The 22,078-nt window shown below is 34.1% G+C and overlaps 1 long non-coding RNA gene across 1 annotated transcript; it reads right to left on the reverse strand.

Moving 5' to 3' along the window:
• Nucleotides 1-3,204: 3,204 nt before the first annotated feature.
• On the reverse strand, nt 3,205-19,433 carry LOC128549736 (uncharacterized). The gene is made up of 3 exons (XR_008367903.1): nt 19,365-19,433; nt 18,018-18,139; nt 3,205-5,366 (listed from the first exon to the last, which is right to left on the reverse strand). It is a non-coding gene; the product is annotated as an uncharacterized LOC128549736 (long non-coding RNA).
• Nucleotides 19,434-22,078: the final 2,645 nt, after the last annotated feature.

The raw sequence follows: 22,078 nt of genomic DNA on the forward strand, positions 1-22,078 counted from the left end.
TACATTCTTAAGGTAAGTCCTGATAAACGTTAGCAATAACCAAGTTTGGTGACAATGTTTCTCAGTCAGAACTAAATTCGTTTGCCGGTAGCTGTTTCTTTGTTCAGGTACAATAATATTGACCCCAATTCAAGCAACCTGAAATGCAATCTTATGCTAGAGTTTTTGTATGCATGTTTTATGAAAATATGTCATTCCAAATCCCCCCCCCCCCCACAAAAAAAAAACGAAAACCTTTGTCTCTATTTTCAGTAGCAAACAAGTTGAAATTAGCTGCAGCTGCCAATATATCCAGGACTTTCCATCTTATGTACTATAAACAAAGTGTTATCGTAATAATTATCTCATTCTTATTTACAGTAATGTGGTTCTAACAATTTAAGCGAATACAGAGGGTTGTATAGTTATCACCAACGTTGGTGTCGATGTTGTTAAAGTTGGTCGCATTCTAAACTTCTCTATCAACTGCCCCTATAATTATCAAACCTCATACTTTGTAATAATGTTGGTTAAATATTTATGTCAAGCTTCTCAATACCTGCTTAACTACGGTCCTAGACTCCAACTTTTTAACGCTTACACAAGCGGCACTGGCTTCCTCTCGTATCTCAAAAATGTATACAGACAAGTCAAAACAATTAGTAAACTACCTAATTTATTTTGTAGTGAATTATGCTTCCTAAACTTTTTCAACTTTCATTTTTGAACCGGCTCTATTTCGCTACCCTCAAAACTTGTCAAGTCGAAAGTGCTTACTTAAGACAGTAAATCTATGCAAATCGCTCTACATATACATGTATGTAAGTTACAGTCATTTATGACTATAACTTTGTATTGCCCGTTTAATTGAAATACGTTTACAAATTGTTACAAAAAGCAGCCTTTCTTTACAACTTAGTGCCACCTCGGAAGTATCATTAGCTCTTTCTTCCACTTACCTCACTTGCTACCAAAAGCAGATGGAGCCAGTGTTTACAGGCTGTGTTATAGCTCATTTTGTTTCTAAGTATCCATTTTCCTCCAAGCCAGTGACACTTACACCTTGACCACCAAAACATAAGACAACAAAATAAATAGAATTATATTCTCCCAAACATCCAGACCTTATACACCCCCCCCCCCCCCACCCACCCCTACCCGCACTCCCCAACACATACAAGATACAATTCTACATCGACCCTCAGTTCCTTGTCTTACTTTTCATTGACTGTTTTCTGTAAGCTTACACAACATGCAACTTTACTGGGTTAAACCTTAATCTCTGCATATTTTTTAATGCGCTTTAATTTATAACCAGACGTATTCTCACAAGTTCCTAAAACATGTTTGAGAAAACCCCCCAAATTTGAACGAAGTACAGAGTACGTTTACATTTACATTCCCATGTCCGTGTCCGTGATAAAGGTCTATTAAAACTTCATAATCATGATAATTGTCATCTATATATAAATATATAGGTAAGTTTGAAGTTCTGCCAAAAGGATTGTTGAAAGTGAGTATGAACTAAACTAGGTCATTGTGAAGGGCTATAGGCAATCATGTTCGCACAGACATAGGGACAGTTCAATCACTATATGCGCAAATGATATTTGTGAAAACAATTTGTGCAGAAGAAACAAGGCTAGAATGTTACATGATTTACATATAGAAGATCAGTTGAAAAGAATGTTCAAATGTAAGCAAGTATTTTGTTTGTTTTGTATTTTGCAAGCTGTTTACACTTCCCAATCGGGGTAATTTACCCCCATCGGGTTAATACAAGAACAACAGATAGAGATGGTACCTAAAAACAGTAATGGAAAATCAAATGCATTCATTTAAAATATGATTATTTTAAGTGGGAAAATACGTGTCCTACTGTTAAATGTTTAGTATGGTTAACATCATATAAAGTTGTCCTGAAAGTTCAAGCGTAGCACTGGTTGCAAAATAATAGCAGAATGGGTATTAATAAACTATTATTATAAGTTCATGAGAGGTAATGAAAAGTGTCACACAATTGTATCTCTGAGGATCTGGGTGACAACAGATCTGGTCAAATGTTAGGAAAATGCCTGAAAGTTTCTCCCCAGGATCCCTCACTTGATAATATTGAACACTATACTTTTGACTTTGAAGGCCTTACTATAAGGGATAGCCAAAAGCAAAGGACTGAATCTCACAATATATGCAGTCAATTTGTGAATCATCCTGGCATGGTTAAGATTTTCTGATAACAGTGACGGGGCTGTTCTCATATCCATGAGCAATCACTTTGACCCTTTTGCTCAAGGTCTCTGGCATAACCATGATAACTGGTGCCCTAGATACTGTCTCTGACTTTCTAGAAACCAACTGAAAGCGAAGAAGATTCACTAATTTCAGACAGAACATCTGAAGATTCTGAGGAAGAAACTATGAATGATGAAGAACTGTGTTGATCAGATCATATGATGAATCCTTGTCTAAACCTTTTCTACAAGCTGAGCATACGCATTATAGACTCAAATCAGAAGCATGGCTACTAGTTATCTAAATTACCATATTTACGTCACAGAGTAATGAAGTTAATTTCATATTTCATGAAGCCAGAACACCTAAGTTATTTTCTGAGAAAAGAACATGAATCTTTTATGAAATGTTCACATAAACAGAATCATAAATGTTGTTAGTTATCCTAAGTCTATGGAACCTTTCTTACAACTATTTTCTAATACTGCAAAAAGTTATAGCATCAAATATTTAGATGACAAAGCAATATTTAGATCTAAAATAAAGAGACACAACAAAGTATATATATTCAGGTTATAACTGAATATTGTCTCTGCCCACTTCTCAATTATTCCTCAAGTTAATCTCATTTTCAATGTAATCTACTTTAGTTATAAATAAACCGAATCTATGTTCTTTTTAAAAATATTATATAGTAAGTTTTGTGTATTCAGTCTTTGAACACTCAACTCTTCAAAGAGTATACAAAAATGGGATATAAGTTATCTATTAATTTCAAGATGTTTGAAACCAGCTAAACAATATACAAAACAAAAATAACTTTAAACATGTTAAACAGTCAAAATTTGACTGTCAAGCCTGTGTTAAAGATTATAAATCTGTGTGAACAGAGATATCACTTTTCTTGTTAAAGATTACCTTTGTATGTATATCACCACTCACTGGTTTCATTTTCCCTTTACATTTAAATAATGACACTATTCAATATTACTTTTTAGACTGTATATTATACAATAAGTGACATAATTATGTTGAGGTCAACATGTAGTTTTGTTGATATGCCTATACATTCAAGGTCATTATTACTTTCAACAACAAAGAGGTTGAACGATAAGTCTAAAATTGTTGTATATATTGTATTATTTTAAAAATACAATTGCAACTATGTAACTGAGCCACTCGAGTTAATTGTTCTGTAGTGTGTATAAAAGCAGATATCGAAAAATGTTGCTGTATGTCTAGTAATTTTAAATATTATTTAATAGCAGAGGCATAAAAAGTTGCATTGTTGCAACTGCTATCTTACTAAAAACACACTATTTCCATGAACTGAATAAAAAACAGCACCAACATATATCATTTTGTTGTACATAGTATTACTTTTTTAGTTTTCCTCAACTCCCAAGTTAAGTTAATCTGATCTTTTAACCTAAAGAACTACATTGTACATTTTGACTGTTATACTTCACTCATGAAAATATTGCATTTTCTGTTCACTTGGTGAGAGATATTAAACACAAATTGATACAAAAATTCTCTATACATCTACTAACTTACCACTTTCTAAACGACTGAAGAATACCTTGACCGTGTGTCTCCAACAATATTTTTTCAACACATTACCTTTTCTTCTGTGTCTTAAAAACAAAATAACACTGTCACTCCTGATTTGTCCCTTTCACAAACTACAAAATCAAACAGTTTATCAAATAGTTCAAACACATTTCTCTTCAAGTTTCTTGCTTTTCCACAAAATTTGTATATTCAGTCAAGGTGGAAAAATAATATAATGTATCACATCTTGAGACATGGTAAATCAAAACAGAAGCTAGGCATTGTCGAAGTTCTTTCAGTTTCTCTTCCCTTTTCGCAACACTCAAAAATCCATTTTTTTTTAATAAACATGCATTTTGTTTCAGATTTCCATGTTGTTTTTTGTTTGCTTGTGCTTTAAGACCAAGATGTTCTATTAGTTTTCTGTTCTCCATGTTTCTGTTTCTTGGAAGTTACAGGCAACTTAGCTGTGTTCTTTCTCTTTTTTCTGATTGTGAATATTACCCTTTAAACATGTTAAAACTTGTACATTACAGCCAGCATACAAAATGGTCTGTATATGTTTCTTTTTTCACAGGATTTTATTCTGGCTTTATCAATGTTTCTTCTGACTAGAGTCAGATCTTTTGTCTACCAAGGTTCTTGCATTCAACCTTCAACATATTTAACTTATGTCGCTAATATTAAATCAGACAATTATTTAGTTTTTTGATATGGTCAACTTCTACATTATCATGGACCTTTCCAACCTTAATTTGTTTCTTGAAGAACCTTTTTCCCAATGTGTTGTTACAGCTTCTATTTTCTTTTGATTTCAGATCTGAAATATTATTCTAGAAGCATATCAGCTTTCCAGTCCACAATTACATAGTAAAGTTTCATTACACATGTTACACAGGTGAAGTCCAGGTGCCTGTTTTTTGTCAAAGAATCATCAGGTTCAACTTTGGCATTTTCAGTTACAACATGCAGCTCTTCAAATCCACTTTCCTTTTTGTCTGTTTTATAAGCTGGATCTGTTCACAGTCTTAAGATCTGCCAAGTATCAGGGTAAATTCTTCATTCTTTCAAATTACTCTTCACCAGAGTTTCATAAAATGTACCTGATATAATTATCCTCTTCAGTATTCTAGGTTTCCAAGCTATCAGTCCCTTATTTTTCTGTATTTTCTGTTTCCGACATGTTTACATTTGCTTTTGCTCAAACCTTTCTACTTGCATCTTTTTAATATATTCTGTTGTTAGTTCTGCAGCTGCTTCTTCACTTACTCTGTCTTATGTCATAATTGTGTTTCTTCCTAAAGTAGTATTTTCATACAATGATACAACAATGACAAATCAAAATTGGTATCAAAATATATATGTTGGAGCACTGGCTGAAACAGCTGCAGGTATGAGCAGTGAATTGGTTACAAGTCTGCTTTTTCGTTTACAACTAAACTTTTTGTCAGCTTTGCCAAAGCTTTATCAAATGATTTCACTACTCCAGGCTGTTTCCTTATTGTGTAATGACACAAGTCTGGCACATACATTTGTAAGGATTTCTTTTGAGACACGAAAGCTTTCTCCTCCAACAGGAATACAGCAGCCATTTCTACAGTCTGAAACAGAAAATAATATTTGAGAAATTTAAACATATGAACACGGGTCAAATCAAATACTTAAAGGTTATAAGCTTTATATCAGGAAATATACACGTGTTCTGCAGCGGAAATATTGCGTAACTTTAGGAGCTAAAGAACGAGTACATATTTCTCGGTGCAAACATAATAACCTTTTTATTTCTTAAGTATCTACACATGTAAATGAAATGTAAATATTATACATTTGTTCAATAGCCTGAGTAAATTTGGCAATACTGAACTAAATAAAACAAGAGGGCCAAGAAGGCCCTGTTTCGCTCACCTGACCTAATGACCTAAAGATCATCAAGATTAACATTGTGACCAAGATTCATTAAGATACGGTCATAAATGTAGCCTCTCAAGTGTTCACTAGCTTTTCCGTTGATTTGACCCGGTGACCTAATTTCTGACCCCACATGACCCAGATTCGAAACTGACCTAAAGATCATCAAGATTAACATTCTGACCAAGTTTCATTAAGATATGGTCATAAATATCAAGATTAATATTTTGACCAAGCTTCATTAAGATATGGTGAAAATTGTGGCATCTACAATGTAAACTAGCTTTTCTTTTGATTTGACCTGGTGACCTAGTTTTTGATCCTACATGACCCAGATTGTAACTGGACCTTGAGATCATCAAGATTAACATTCTGACCAAGTTTCATGAAGATACAGTCATGAATGTGGCCTCTACAGTGTTAACAAGCTTTTCTTTTGATTTGACCTGGTGACCTAGTTGTTGACCCAAATAACCACATATCGAACTTGTCCAAGATTTTATTAAGGGTAACATTCTGACCAAGTTTTATTAAGATTGGGCCAAAAATGTGACCTCTAGAGTGTTAACAAGCTTTTTCTTTGATATGACCTGGTGACCTAGTTTTTGAACCCAGATGACCCAAAAACAAAATCGTCCAAGATTTTACTGAGGGTAACATCCTTACTAAGTTTCATTAAGATTGAGCCAAAATTGTGACCTCTAGAGTGTTAACAAGCTTTTCCTTTGATTTGACCTGATGACCTAGTTTTTGACCCCAGATGACCGAATATAAAACTCATCCAAGATTTTATTGAGGGTAACATTCTGACCAAGTTTCATTAAGATTGTGCCAAAAATGTGACCTCTAGAGTCTTAAAAGTCAAATTGTTGACGACAGACGGATGGACGATGACAAACGACGGACACAGGGCAATCACAAAAGCTCACCTTTGAGCACTTCGTGTTCAGGTAAACTAAAAAGGTTCGTAAAGTATAACATTCGCCGTTCAGCAAACACTTGTCGTGACTTGATTACGCCTGAATCCCTTACTTATAATTGCAGATTCGAATGCTCGCTTTCATTTTTTAAACCTAGCTTTTTGTTGCATGTGCATCTTAAAGACTTTATCAGTTTTAAGACAGAAAAGTGCGCAGATTGGAAATTTTACACTGTTTTTCAAAGAGTCTACTGACTATACTGTATTTGAATGGGACTAAAATTTTTTAATTTTATTTCTTTTTATTGAATGGCTGCATAATATCTCTAAAGTAGCTACAGAAATATTCCTTCTTCTTGTAGATTAACAAGTCATATTGAATTTAAAATTAATCAAATAGAGATCTAGATCTATATGTAGCAGAAAACAAGGAGCTGCGTTCAATAAACGCTTGATGCCCCCGGTGGCATCCTAGTCGATACAAAGCAACCTAAGTCCAAAACGAGGTCAAGATCAAACTGAGGTCAGGTGATGTTTGAAGACGAGGAATGGTCACAGGTTACATCTGTATTAGTAGCAATTTATTCTTGTAAGCGGTATAAATGCTAGACGAAATGGTCCCGTTTGGTTAACCAAGAGATGACCCATATTAAGCAACCAAAGTCCAATATGAGGTCAAGGTCAAACTGAGGTCAGGCGATGTTTGAAGATGAGGAATGGTCACAGGTTATATCTGTATTAGTATCAATTCATTCTTGTAAGTGGTATTAATGCTAGACTAAACGGTCCCGTTTGGTTAACCAAGAGATTGCCCAAATAAAGCAACCTAAGTCCAAAATGAGGTCAAGGTCAAGCTCAAACTGAGGTCAGGTGATGTCTGAAGATGAGGAATGGTCACAGGTTACATCTGCATTAGTATCAAGTCATTCTAGTAAGGGGTATTGATGCTAGACGAAACGGTCCCATTTGGTTAACCTCGTACGGACGGAAGAACGAACAGACGGACGGACAGGACGATCACTATATGACTCCCGCATCAGTAGATGTCGGGGCCATAAAAAGATTTGCACGTGTTTTGTGTCAAATGCTAGGACATGAATTTAACACCCTATAAATCTTTATCACTAAAGTGGGGGAGGGGGTCCCAGTTAGGTGTCTGCGCAAAATGTTTTTTTATTTTATTTATACTTTGTGGTAATATACCTGCATGTATTAAGTTTCATTAACAAGTATTACTGTTACCAGTTTTGACTTACTTTTATAGATATTCACATTTAAAGTGGGTGGGGTAATCTGACATGTGACCAGCCAGGAACACAATTTCTGTTATTTTTTAAAAAATGGTTCTAACTTTTTACCTGAAACTTTCAAGATAAAATAACTATGCAATGGACATTCACACAACATGTTGCATTTTAAATTGTACCGAATACTTTTTTCAGCACAGAGCCATAAAGTGGTCTAATCAAATTTGCTGATTTTCAATGGACGAACTTTACCCAAAAGCTAAAACATTTTTCATTAATTGAGATATTAAGGTGTTATTTTCAGCAGATATTGTAAACTATATTAACATTCAAAACTAAATAAACATAAGAATGACAGTATATCAGTACACTCTGATTAATATTGGAAGAGTGATACACTCTCAAACTGGGAAAAAGTGGGTGGGGTAAATAAATATTCGAAGCAACACTACAAAAATTGTGCAGCTGTAAAGAAATGGCATCAGATTGTCTATTACTATCTTAATTTTATTAAATACAGCATTGATTGATAAATTTTAACAAAAAAATCGCACTTTATACATGTGTGTCATGGAAAAAGCATGGACCTTGAACATGACATGCAGACAAACCAAATTAACCCTGAAAGCTCAAAGTACTAAACAAAAGGTTTTGCCTGAGGCAGTACATTTTGAGGAAAGCTATTGTTCAAGTTAACATTAAATTTTCTGCATTGTTTTTTCCATGACAAACATGTATAAAGTCTCATTAAAGAGATTTTTTTTTGTTAAAATTTATCAACCAAGTCTGTATTTAATAAAACTAGAATGTGTCTGTAAGACACATGTGTGCGCCCCCCCCCCCCAAACCTACCCCCGACTGGTACATTTGTCACAAATAAGGGGAAATAATTCAAATGTTTGCAGTCTTAATGGGGTATAGCCTCAAAAAAAATATGAAAAGGATTCATTATTCTATACCATATACTTTTTGAGCTATGAGCATCACAAACAAAAAATCCACTATTTTGGTTATTTCAAGGGCCATAACTCTGTAATGAATGCTAAAATTCTCAAGAAGAATGCCATGTGTGCAAAGGTCACAATATGATAAAGACTCAAGCAAGGTTTCATGAATTTACATTTAAATACTTCTGAGTAAGGCACCGAGAATACTTCTGAGTAAGGCACATAATTAGGTAAAAATGTGCCTTTTTTTACTATTTCAGGGGCCATAACTCTGAAAATAGGGGACAGACCCAGATAAAAAATAGTACGTGCGCAAGTTCATATCATAATAAACACTCACCAATTTATATCAAATACTTTTTGAGCTAGGCGTGTCACAAGGTGAAAATATGCATTTTTGACTATTTCAGGGGCCATAACTCTAGAAATAGGGCGCGGACCCAGATTAAAAATAGGAGATGCGCAAGTTCATATCATGATTAAGACTAATGCAAGGTTTCATGAATCTATATCAAGTACTTTTTGAGCTAGGCGTGTCACAAGGTGAAAATGTGCATTTTTTACTATTTCAGGGGCCATAACTCTAGAAATAGAGGCGGAGCCAGACGAAAAACAGGAGGTGTGCAAGTCCATATCATTATAAAGACTGATTCAAGATTTCATCAATTTATATCAAATACTTTTTGAGCTAGGCCTGTCACAAGGTGAAAATGTGCATTTTTTACAATTTCAGGGGCAGTAACTCTAAAATTTGGGGACGGAGCCAGACGAAAAATAGAAGGTGCGCAAGTCCATATCATGATAAAGACTCTTGCAAGGTTTCATCAATTTATATCAAATACTTTTTGAGCTAGGCGCGTCACGAACTTCGGACGGCCGGACGGACGCACGGACAAGAGCAAATCTATATGCCCCCACTACTCATGGGGGGCACAATTAAGATAGTAATAGACAATCTGAGGCTATTTCGTAACAACTGCACAATTTTTGTAGTGTTGCTTCGAATATTTATTTACCCCACCCACTTTTACCCAGTTTGAGAGTGTATCACTCTTCCAATATTAATCAGAGTGTACTGATATACTGTCATTCTTATGTTTATTTAGTTTACAATATCTGCTGAAAATAACACCTTAATATCTCAACTAATAAAAAATGTTTTAGTTTTTGGGTGAAGTTCGTCCATTGAAAATCAGTAAATTTGATTAGACCACTTTGTGGCTCTGTGCTGAAAAAAATATTCAGTACAATTTAAAATGCAACATGTTGTGTGAATGTCCATTGCATAGTTATTTTATCATGAAAGTTTCAGGTAAAAAGTTAGAACCATTTTTAAAAAAAAATAACAAATTGTGTTCCTGGCTGGTCACATGTCAGATTACCCCGCCCACTTTAAATGTGAATATCTATAAAAGTAAGTCAAAACTGGTAACAGTAACACTTGTTAATGAAACTTAATACATGTAGGTATATTACCACAAAGTATAAATAAAATCAAAAAACATTTTGCGCAGACACCTAACTGGGACCCCCCCCCCCCCGCCTTTTATGGTCCAAAGAACAATCCATTTGTCATTCATTCACATACATGTATGTATAAGTATCGGGTGTCCTAAGTAGCTCAGTTGGTAGAGTGTTGGCGCATTAAGTCTAAGGTCTGAGAATCGGGTCTAGGCTGCACAACTTTTCTTAGACGTTTACATTTGGAGGTTCTTCTGAAATGTTCACCCTTGGAGCCCATGCGGAGCAAAGCAATTTGACTGGGGTGTGCATCAGAATTCGGTTAACAGTCAGCGTCAGACATTAGCAAAGAGTGCCAATTATTGCAATAAGTGGGAAGATGTGTAGCGGTTCTCGTACAGGTCGGCCATTGTAGCTAAACTGGAAGAGCGTAGGCATGGTAAGCCGAAGGTTTGAGACCAGGTCTAGGCTGTACATTTTTTCTGAGACCATTTCATGATGATAAACATGACTTTCATCTGTTATCAAAACTGACTAAAAGTGGCGGTTGTATGTGTCCATATATCATGTACAATTTGTTTTTATACTGCAAACCACATACTTAGTTTGCAAAATATGTTTTAATCAACCATGTACATTGTTTGTAAAATATGTTTTCATCTTATGAAAATAGAATTTATGTGCAGCCAGCATGTAAACTTACTTGTGAATTAGTTTCATTGCATGCAGGCTAGGGGTCTGGTAATGACAAACAGAACACTTAGGAAAAAAAGATGTAATTAATTTGCTGGAAGCCACCTGATATTGGAATGAAGCTTTAACTAAGTGTTGTATTGTCATACTACCAGGCATAATTTGCAGTGCGGCATTGTCGCATGTTTGGCAAAAATCTTTCAAAAGATATATTTCATTTACAAGCAAATTCTTTGTTTTCTTCACAGAAGTGCTTATTTATTTAGCAAGGTTGGTCTAGCACTTTCTATTTTCGTATGATTGCACCAGAGATCCGTAACAGAACATTGATAAGGTATATTATAACGGATATTACGTGTCTTTTCATACTGAATTTTTAAACAAGTTGAATAATATAAAGAAATGCGAGGCTCTGCCAAGCTTTAATTACAGTACATGTTAGCGATTCCTATTGAAACATAAAAAATCTACTTTCTTTCACTCTAGAAACCAGTCAATTTGACCAATTCTCATATATATTTGAAACAATATCTACATCAAAATTTTATTACTCTAGCGTATTATCATTTTTATTCATTGGCTCTATTACACTCCTGCGAAAACAAACATGTGATCAATTAACATCTCTTGTTCTTTTGTCGGACGTCTATATTGTCATTATATCCAATGCTTTTTCCAGAGGGTTTAAAAGGGGAAAGAAATAATATAAAACGTAAATATGATATTAATCTTATTGACAAATAAAGCATCTTATTTTATTTAAATACATACATGCAACTTTTTAATTTTTCAAAATATACATTTAAATATTAACATTTTTATTCCTTCCCTAAACAAGTCTGAATGCAGCAGCGATATTGTTCCTAGTTGCGTAGTCATTTTGACTGTGCTTCGATGACGAAAATATGCCTATTAAATACGCATACCATTACTCAATTCTAAATGGCAGATTTTTACCCCGTAAAATAGAAAATATTTCATCCAAGTTAGTTGTTATATTGGAAACAGCTTTCCTGCTTTTATACAAAGAGTTATAAAAATAAACTTTATTTTATACTTCTTTGTTTTATAAGACTTGGAGTTAAATAACTTCCTGACATTTAAATTGGATTAAAGATTAAATAACAAACAAAACAAACACACAAACTAACTTGAATATGATTAATACAATAGGTTGATTTTCACATCTTACAAATAACATTGATATTTTTTGATAATCTGTGATATCGACAAAACCAGGTGCAAACAGTATAGGTAAGTTGACGGGACTGAAAAATCTCATTGATATTCAACTGTATTTTATTTTCACATATAAATTTGAGAAGCTTACACTTTATCTTTACCTCTCTTAATACTTAATATTTTTGACACAGATTCAAGCTATTGTGCAATATCTTCATCTGCCATTGGAGTAATTAAACACTCCAGTGACAGCTCCAGTTTCCTCAGATGTGTCTAGTTTCTCTATCCAGCATCAAAATAGTCGGGAGCACTGTCTCCTGTGACAGCTCTTGTTACTTGTCGTAATGTTCACTGCAAGTGAATAGTCTTAATCCGGGACTGGGTTTTCCCAAATCAGCGTAGGTACACATATCACAAATTTGTTTAAATTAGATAAGTGAGTTTAACCTTTAATACACAAAAATTTCTTTGAATTGACAATCCAAACTGATACTATTTACTAAAGATAGATATGTTAAAGTCATTATGTATAATAGGATTCATACAATAATGTTGAATTTGTGTTCGTTTGTGTGTTTAATATTTTGACATATTTCAAAGCTATAAAGTACAATCTGTTTATAAACTGGTTTGTTTTTCATTTGTACCTACAGCGTGTGCATGAATCTTGGAAATGCCAGACATAAACCGATCTTAGGGTTCACACAGGCCTTGGAAAGTGCTTGAAAACGAGCTGCATCTTGAAAAGTGCCTGAAATGTCGAATCGAATTGTGAAAAAGTAAATTTTACTGATTTCTGTTGTGATTTACTGACAAATGACTTCAAAATGGCAAGTGCCATTTCAAACTGTGTTGGCTAAAGGATTATAGATGGTGCAGATAGGAAAATGACGTCCACAAAGCGCATTGCCGAGTTTGTAATAAAACAATTGAAAAATGTGCCATGGGCGAAAGTTATGATTAATATTTATGGTTTAAATAGTTTGATAAATGTGTTTCAAAGTAACAACACCAAAGAACAAGAGCTGTCCGTAAGACAGCGCGCTCGACTTTTCTCAGTGCTTGACTCTGAATTAGAGCTTTGCCAGTAAAAAAATTCCAAGTTAAAAAGGGACATATCTCTGTCAAAATTATAATGAGAGTAATGGAGTAATGGGAATTGTGTCTCCTGGTGTAGACTTTGATAGTAGATAACTCTTTAAAGTTTCAAGTCAAAAGCTTTAATAGTAACAGAAATATTTGACTTTTAACAAAAAATTATAAGTTAAAAAGGGGCATAATTCTGTCAAAATTCAAATCAGAGTTATGGGGATTGTGTCTCCTGGTGTAGACTGTGATGGTAAATAAGTATTTTAAGTTTCAAGTCAAAAGCTTTGATAGTAACAGATATTTGACTTTATTGAAATCTTTAACCAAAAATACTCAGTTAAAAAGGGTCATAATTATGTCAAAATTTAAATCAGAGTAATGGGAATTGTGTCTCCTGGTGCAGACTTTGATAGTAAACAACTATTTTAAGTTTCAAATAAAAAGCTTTAATAGTAAAAGAGATATTTGACTTATCAAAATCTTTAACCAAAATTTCTAAGTTAAAAGGGGCATAATTCTGTCAAAATTAAAAATAGAGTTATGGGGATTGTTTCGTCTGGTGCAAACTTTGATAGTAAATAACTATTTTAAGTTTCAAGTCAATAGCTTGATAGTAACATATTGACTTTATCAAAAACTTTAACCAACAGCAACGCCAACGCCAGGGCGAGTGCAATAGCTCTACTTTTCTTCGAAAAGTCGAGCTAAAAACTGTAACAGTCTCAAACAAGCGATCACAGAATGATCGTGGCACCCACCATTGAGCCATTTCTGAATGTTCCAAATTTCAAGACTAGATCAAGGTCAAAATCAAATTCAAAGTTCATTTCGGTACACAAGACTGTGCAGGTACCCTCTTTTTAAAAATCCTGTGGGCATGCTGACTATGTATGTGGTCCAAATTTGAAGTATGTATCTTAAAAAGTGTGAAAGTAGGTCACTAGGTCAATGTCAAGGTTTATTTCTGTACACAAACCTATGCATGTGGTCCAAATTTGATGCCTGTAGCTACAGAATTGTGACAGTAGGTCACTAGGTCAATCTCAAGGTCAAAGTTCATTTCAGTACATAAAACAATGTACACGGTCCAAATTTGAAGCTTGTAGCTTGAGAAATGTGAAAGTAGTTCATTAGGTCAAAATCAAGGTCAAATTTAATTTCAGAACACAAAACTATGCATGAGGTCCAAATTAAATGTGGAAGTAGGTCACTAGGTCAATGTCAATGTCAAAGTTTATTGCGGTACACAAACCTACGGTATGCATGCCGTCCAAATTTGAAGGCTGTAGCTACAGAAATGTGAAAGTAAGTCACTAGCCTAGGTCAAGATCAAGGTCTACTCATGTCAAGGTTTATCTAGCCACTTAAAACTATACATAAGGTCCAAATCTGAATATTGTAGGTTATGACAAGAAGAGTTTTTAAAGTTTTTCCCTATATAAGTCTATATAAACCATGTGACCCACAGGGCGGGCCATATTTGACCCTTGGGAAATTTGGACAATCTTGGTAGCGGACCGCTAGATGATGCTACATACCAAATATCAAACTCCTAGGCCCTGTGGTTTTGGACAAGAAGATTTTCAAAGTGTTTCCCTATATAAATCTATGTAAATCATAAAAATAAACTAAGGGGCATAACTCACTCAAAAATTGTTGAACCAGTCTGATTTTCAGAGGGACACAACTTGGGTACCATTACATCATTCTGACAAAGTTTGGTCAAAATCCCCCCAGTAGTTTCTGAGGAGATGCGAAAACGAGAAATTGTTAATGGACGGAAGAACGGACGGACAACAGAACACGGACGCAGAGTGATTTGAATCGCCCTTGATGGTGGGCTGAAAATGGAGCACGGTACAGGTTCTTGAAAATGCCAATTTGTCCTTGGAAAGTACTTGAATTCAGTTCCCAGATTTCTGTATGAACCCTGGGGAGTATTCTGCTATGTAATAAATACAGCTGAAATGCCTCGACCCATCAGTACTCTCAGTGCTTTAACTAACTTTTTTTTGGTGGGGCGGCACCCATATGGGCACCAAGACTGGACGTGCACCTGTGGTTTTTGCTAGAACTTATCATATTAGCAACCACAGCTGATTTTTCAAAGTAGCTTTACCAGTGTTTTACATATTCATATTCTGCTTTAAATCAAAAAGAACTTTTTAAATTTTAGAAATATCTTGAAAAATAAAAAAGTTATGAAGATTTTAAATTTCTTAAAATGTCATTTTTTCAAGAAATTTTCCTCTATATAAATAATAAGGAACCGATTCGCAGTCGCGGACCGTTAAAACTCTAAAGTTTACATTAATGTTTGGTCTTCCACTCATTTTAAATGATAGGTAGCTGAATTTTGGCATACCGTATTTTGGTGCATATAGGTCGCACTTTTTCTACCCATTTTGCTGCCTGAAAAAGTTCCTGCGACCTATACGACAGAACATTGCCAGCAGAAATTTTTTTCGGGCCAATTTTCTGACTGTAGCTCTCGCAAAATTACGTGCTTTTGTTACAAATGAACAAAATGGATAAAAAGTATCAATATCGGCGGCTTTTCAACCAAAAGCGGTAATTTTCAATAAAATATATCGTAAATAACCCATACAGACCATTGAAATTACGAATGACTTTAATTCAATGATGTTTTTGAAGTTTGAATTATGTTAGTTTCTACTTTCATTTTACTTGACGCCATGACAGGTACATGTACACCGAGTTGGATAAATCCGGACAGATCTGTCCTCCATTCCAAACATTGTTTATGGTATACTTATTCTTAGCGTAATAAAAAACTCGAAAGATATTTTTTTTACTTTTAATTTTTAAATAATAAAAAAAACTCCAAAGAGATATTTTGTTAATCTTTTTACTTAGAATCAAAAGAACGCAGTTAATTACATGACGCGGAAAGGTGTTAATTGCTGTGCAAACAATTCACACTTTAACTTGCATAATTGCAGAATGTAAACACAAACCAACTGCTGCCAATTAGTGTCAAAAAGCCACATTTCTTTGATTTGAAGTGCAGTCTATTACTGATACTACCATTGGTATGAAATGGTTGGGACAGAAAATAGCACTGTGCAATTTCCACCAATCAGGTTCTGATAATGATCCAGTCCGCGGCAGCAATATGGCCGCCGCCATAACTTTTTTGCCGGTAAAAATCTGAAATTTAACTGCGACTAATACGCTAGAACTTCAATTTTTCGACCATTTCCAGGGCAAAAATTAGATGCGACCTATACATTACCGCGACCTATACACACCAAAATATGGTACTTACATACAAGACATATAGTATAGGACTAGGATTCTAAAACAAAGCATATACATGATATAAAAACTAAATCTATCATTTTAATAAAGAAATTTAATATATCAGATATTCCAGTGGACTGGCAAAATGGATTAGACCGGTCATGACTCCAGATGTAATTCTGAAATACATAGTGTAAACTGTATCAGTGTATGACTATACATTTTAAATTATTATACATTGTACTTTTCAAATGATTTCCTAAACAAAAATAATATATAATAATCATTAGACACGTGCTATCTATGAACAATTGCTATTGAATTGCTATTTTCATTTTTTCGTACACGTTAGGTACGAACAGGATGAGTACGAAACGCGTAAGTCGTCCTTTTATGCATTGAAATTGCATATGTAATAATTATTAACAAACTTTAATTGGAAATAAAAACACTTTCTTGGAACATTCATTTCTGGCGGCAAATCGTGACTCTTCTCCTTAATAAGAAAATAATTCATAACGAAAGTGAAATTCCGGTCAGGTGTTTGTCAGCGTAGTTCCGACATTGAATTGTCTCAATAAATATTACTTCTGCTTTGTAGTTTCTGTCAAATATTAATATTTTTTACAGATATACGTACTTTCCAAATAAAAACCAGTGGAAATGGGTCTTTTTACATGCTTTTCGAGCAGAATCAATTGATTTAACGCATTGACCTAATTGATCAATTTTCCAACATGGCAGACCGACAAGTGAAAAAAAATGGAAGCGGGGAGTTTGAATTTAAAATGAAAATGCGGCATACTTGTAATAGGTTCTGAAACATAATTCTGGTATCAAATTAATTGTAAGGGTTTATATTTATTAAAAATAAATGTTAATTTAGCAAATATGGTATATTTGCGCGTATTTTTCATGTCAGCTTTACGGAATGATTACTCCAGTTTGGGGGGTCATATGCAAATTTAAGACACACCTATGTGTAGGTCGTCCAACATGGCAGACAGACAAGTGAAAAAAAAATGGAAGCGGAGAGTTTGAATTTAAAATGAAAATGCGGCATACTTGTAATAGGTTCCGAAACATAATTTTGGTATCAAATTAATTGTAAGGGTTTATATTTATTAAAAATAAATGTTAATTTAGCAAATATGGTATATTTGCGCGTATTTTTCATGTCAACTTTACGGAACGGTTTCTCCAGTTTGGGGGGGACATATGCAAATTTAAGACAAACCTACGTGTAGGTCGTCCAATCGGCTGTCTTCTGATACAAGTCATATATTAATAAGCACTACGCGACCCGCGTTTGTATTCGAAAGGAGTATATATTGCCCACGGCAAGTAATAAAGCAATTAACAACAAACTGTCAATAAACAGTGGTCAGATTAACTAATTACTGGGGCATCTGGACTGTAAATCAGATTAATCTTTTACACTGTTAGAAAGATAATTTTATCACCTTTTAAATGGTCATTTTTATGTTTGTGTAGCATGACAAAAAAAGATTTTATGGGGAAAAAAGTAGTAAGTACACTAACCCCTAGAAATCACCAGAATTCCAGCTGATAAGCCATTGATTTCTTTATCAGCAGTGGTTGCTTATCATTCGGCCTGTCTACACACCTGTGGTTTTTGCTAGAACTAATATCATACAGCCTGTCTGAAAACATCATTTTATGCCGCATGATTAAGGTAGTTCTGTACGTTTTGATCGAAATTGTTTCTACAATGTAGAATTTGATTAAACTCTGATATTTCAAAACTTCAGAATATACCTAGAAAATTCAGCAAATAAAAAAAGATAGGGCCGCATGTTTGATTTTTCGCTAGACTGATTTGAAAAATAGGGCTCTCACGCAATACTTCATAACAGGAGTCTATGGGAAAATCATAATATTCATAACATTTTCATGTATACAAATTTTTTTGCAATGTAGATTTTGATGAAACTTCTCACAATTGTAAATAAAGACATGGCCTATGATAAAATGTATAGGTCCGTGTTCTTATTTTTGAGATATCTGACCATGATTAAAGTAAACCGGACATTTCACGCTAATTTTAAGAAATTATTTTGAATTATTTAAGGTGTGATATGTTTTAATATCATATTTCGACTTTAGAAACATAGCAACACAGCTACTAATAGTGAGCTCGAAGAGCAGGCCCACAGGGCCTGCTCGAGAATCGAGCTTTACGGTAATGCAAGTATACTTCCACACTTGGTGATGGATTTGAAAAGTTTCGTCGGAAGTTCTTAAAAAGCGCACCCGAACGGATAGGTGCTCACAGGAAGTACTTCTTTCCGGAGTGAATACAGAACTTCATTCAATTGCTAAATAAATATTCATCATTCAACAATAATGAAAGAATGCTTTCCAGTTGTTTGAAAAAAAAATATTATTTTCATTTAAAAGATCAAGCATCGGCCAGAAAATGGAAAAAATGTCATTAATAAGCAGAAAGAAACGGGAACGCAGTAATGACGTCACCGTGACACCGGCTTCCCTTAATTTTTGCAACGTATGATATTCACTGTTACAGGTATGGTGACACTAAATATAGACTTTTTCAAGTGAATAGGTTCTCCTGAATTCTTGTGAGTAGGGAATAGTTACTTTGTGACAAATAAATGATGCATAATATTTTTAGCTAAATCCGATTTCTTTGAGCTCGCTTTGAGGCTTTGCCTTACTTCATATTAAATTTACTCACTGGTTGCGATTAATCCATAAAATGATTTTCATTTCCGTACGCCAGTCTGTAGAATTCTACGTTTTCCGAAAAAAATGACGTTACGCCATCTGCACTTCCGGTTTATCAAACGTGCAGAACTACCTTAAAATGATATTGAAAGTGATAATTTCCGAGATGGACAAATATACCTTGCAAAATTTACAAACATAGAATCTTCGCAAGTGTAAATCGTGGTTTTCCAAATAGTGGCGTAGTTAAAACAAAGGGGAACAACCTGATAAAAACTGTACTCGTACTATACAAAAATGGTTTTGATCACAGAATAGGAAAGCTCTGTATGCTGTGTTAAAAAGATAAGATAAGATTTATTTTGAGTCGGCAAGACATTTACAAATAACATAAGCTCTGAAGAGCTTTTTTAACCGGCTATATAACAAGTGTATGTTAACAAAAGTAAATAAGCTACAAGTAAGAAGGATAATTTACAACATAAAATCTATGAGAAACATGCTAATCTTACCAAATTTGGTTTAAAAATGCTTAAAAAGATGAAATTAGTTACAAGTTGACCAAAAATATGGGGCAAAGGTGCCATGGTTAAGAAATATCTTAAAAAATCAGAATATCACTCAAATCAGATTTGAAAATGACCTGATTAGCATCTTTTTCATAGGGTAAATCAATAATCATTAAAATGAACATGATTAAATAACATAGGAATATAGATTGTATTATGGTTAAAAAATTTACTTTGTTTAATTAAGAATTTGCATACAGACATGACATATAAGCTCTATCATTAGGTTTTCCAATAGACAGGCAGGGTTGCAAGCAACAAGGTACTTCACAGTTAATAGGAACACAGACATGTTATTTTAGTTCTATCAAAGGGATGTAATTACAATAAACACAAAATGAATATAACAGCAGAAATACAACATTTGAGAAACAAACACAAGCAGGTCTCAATTACATACAAAACAAACATTTAGCTACAGCAAAATTCAGGAAGACAAAAATCACACTACACACATCTACAGTAGACACAATAGCAGTAAGCACACTACAAAGGCAAAAATGAAACTCAATGCTTGAAAAAAATATATATATAAAGCGGCAAAACTAAAAGGCAAAAAATAAAAGGAACAAAAGCAATCTTAAGCTTGAGAATACATTTAGCCAAGCATGCACTTAACTTTATTTAGGATTTTTTGCGTCTGTGTTATGAAACCTCCCTAGAGCAGGAGGTACATTTACACACTGTGCCATTCCAAGACTGAATAAGGGTTTTAAATTGGCTAAAATTAGAACAAGATCTAAAATCATCTGGGAGAGAGTTCCACAACACAGGAGCAGCATATCTGTAGGAGTGCTTACCATAAGTTGTAGAGTTAACTCTAGGTACCTGTAAAATATTAGAATATCTAAAGTTAATGGAAGAATTTCTTTTTACAACTAAATCAGAGAGAACCACAGGGGCAAGACCATTTAGGATTTTGAATGTTTCAGTGGCCATTGTACGCATTCTTCTTATTTTAAGGAAGGCATTTTAACTTTATGTAATAGATCAGAGTAGGATGATGAAAAGTCATCGTAAACAAATCTCAGTGCCCTTTCTTGCAGTTTTCCATTTTCTTGGTACTGTTTTCAAAACAAAAAGGGCCAAGCCATTGGACAAAAATTAAAATTTGATAAGATAAAAGTGTGGAAAATGGTCAATTTGTTGAGCTTGTTTAAATTTTTGCCTATTCTTTTAAGGATATTCAATTGTTTACCAGCTTTCTTGCAAATGTTACCAATGTGTATCTCAAAATTTAGTTTATAGTCGATATCTATACCTAGGAGTTTACCGTATCTTCACAGGTTATGCTGCTATTGCCAATTTGGAAAACAGGATTTTTAAGAAAGGATTTCTTGCCAACTGCTATAGCTTGGAATTTGTCTGGATTTGCTTGCATTTTATTCACTCTAAACCAGTCAATAAGGACATTACTTTCATTTTGAAGGACCTGAATAACTTCACTGAAATTTGGAGAATGGAACGACAGAGTATTGTCATCAGCATAATTATAAAGAGTGCTGTTATGGATAAAATAAAAGATGTCATTTATAAATACATTAAATAGAAGGGGACCAAGGATGGAGCCTTGCGGTACCCCTTTGCTTATACTTGCCCAAGAACTAACAATATTACCAATTTTAATTTGCTGTTTACGATTTGACAGGTAAGACTGAAGAAGGTTTGAAGCCGGCTCTGATAATCCATATTCAGTTAATTTTGACAATAAAATATCATGGGGCAAACAGTCGAAAGCTTTTGAAAGATCCATTAAAATTGCTGCAACGTATTCGTTATTATCAAGAGCCTGTCTCCAGTCCTCCAACAGTCTTAAAAGAGTTGTTTGGCAACCATATCCTTTTCTGAAAGCACAATGGAAATTATCAAAAATATGATCAAAATAGACAGTGAGCTGTTCAGATAAAACTTTTTCAAATATCTTTGATGGAATGGGTAAAATACTTACTGGTCTATAGTTAGTTTTGAGTAAAGCATCATTTTTCTTAAATAAAGGAGTGACCTGGGCCTGTTTTAATTTGTCTGGGAAGGAACTAGTGGAAATAGAAAAATTTACCAAGTTTGTGATAGGCTCAACAAGAGCTTCTTTGCCAAATTTTAACAGCTTCACAGAGATTTTATCAGCACCAGTAGCTTTTTTACTATTAAATTTGTCTATAATCTTGGCAACTTTGGTATGATTGGTATGCTCAAAAGTAAAGCTATCCGGTTTAAAATTTCTTTCTTTGATTTTGTTTAGACTTGGATGATTTTTTGGGTCAAAAATATAATCCTTACCAATATCTTCAGCCACAGTAGTAAAATAATTATTAAAAATTTCTGAAA

This window comes from Mercenaria mercenaria, chromosome 16 (assembly GCF_021730395.1).
Source record: "Mercenaria mercenaria strain notata chromosome 16, MADL_Memer_1, whole genome shotgun sequence".
Lineage (NCBI taxonomy): Eukaryota > Metazoa > Mollusca > Bivalvia > Venerida > Veneridae > Mercenaria > Mercenaria mercenaria.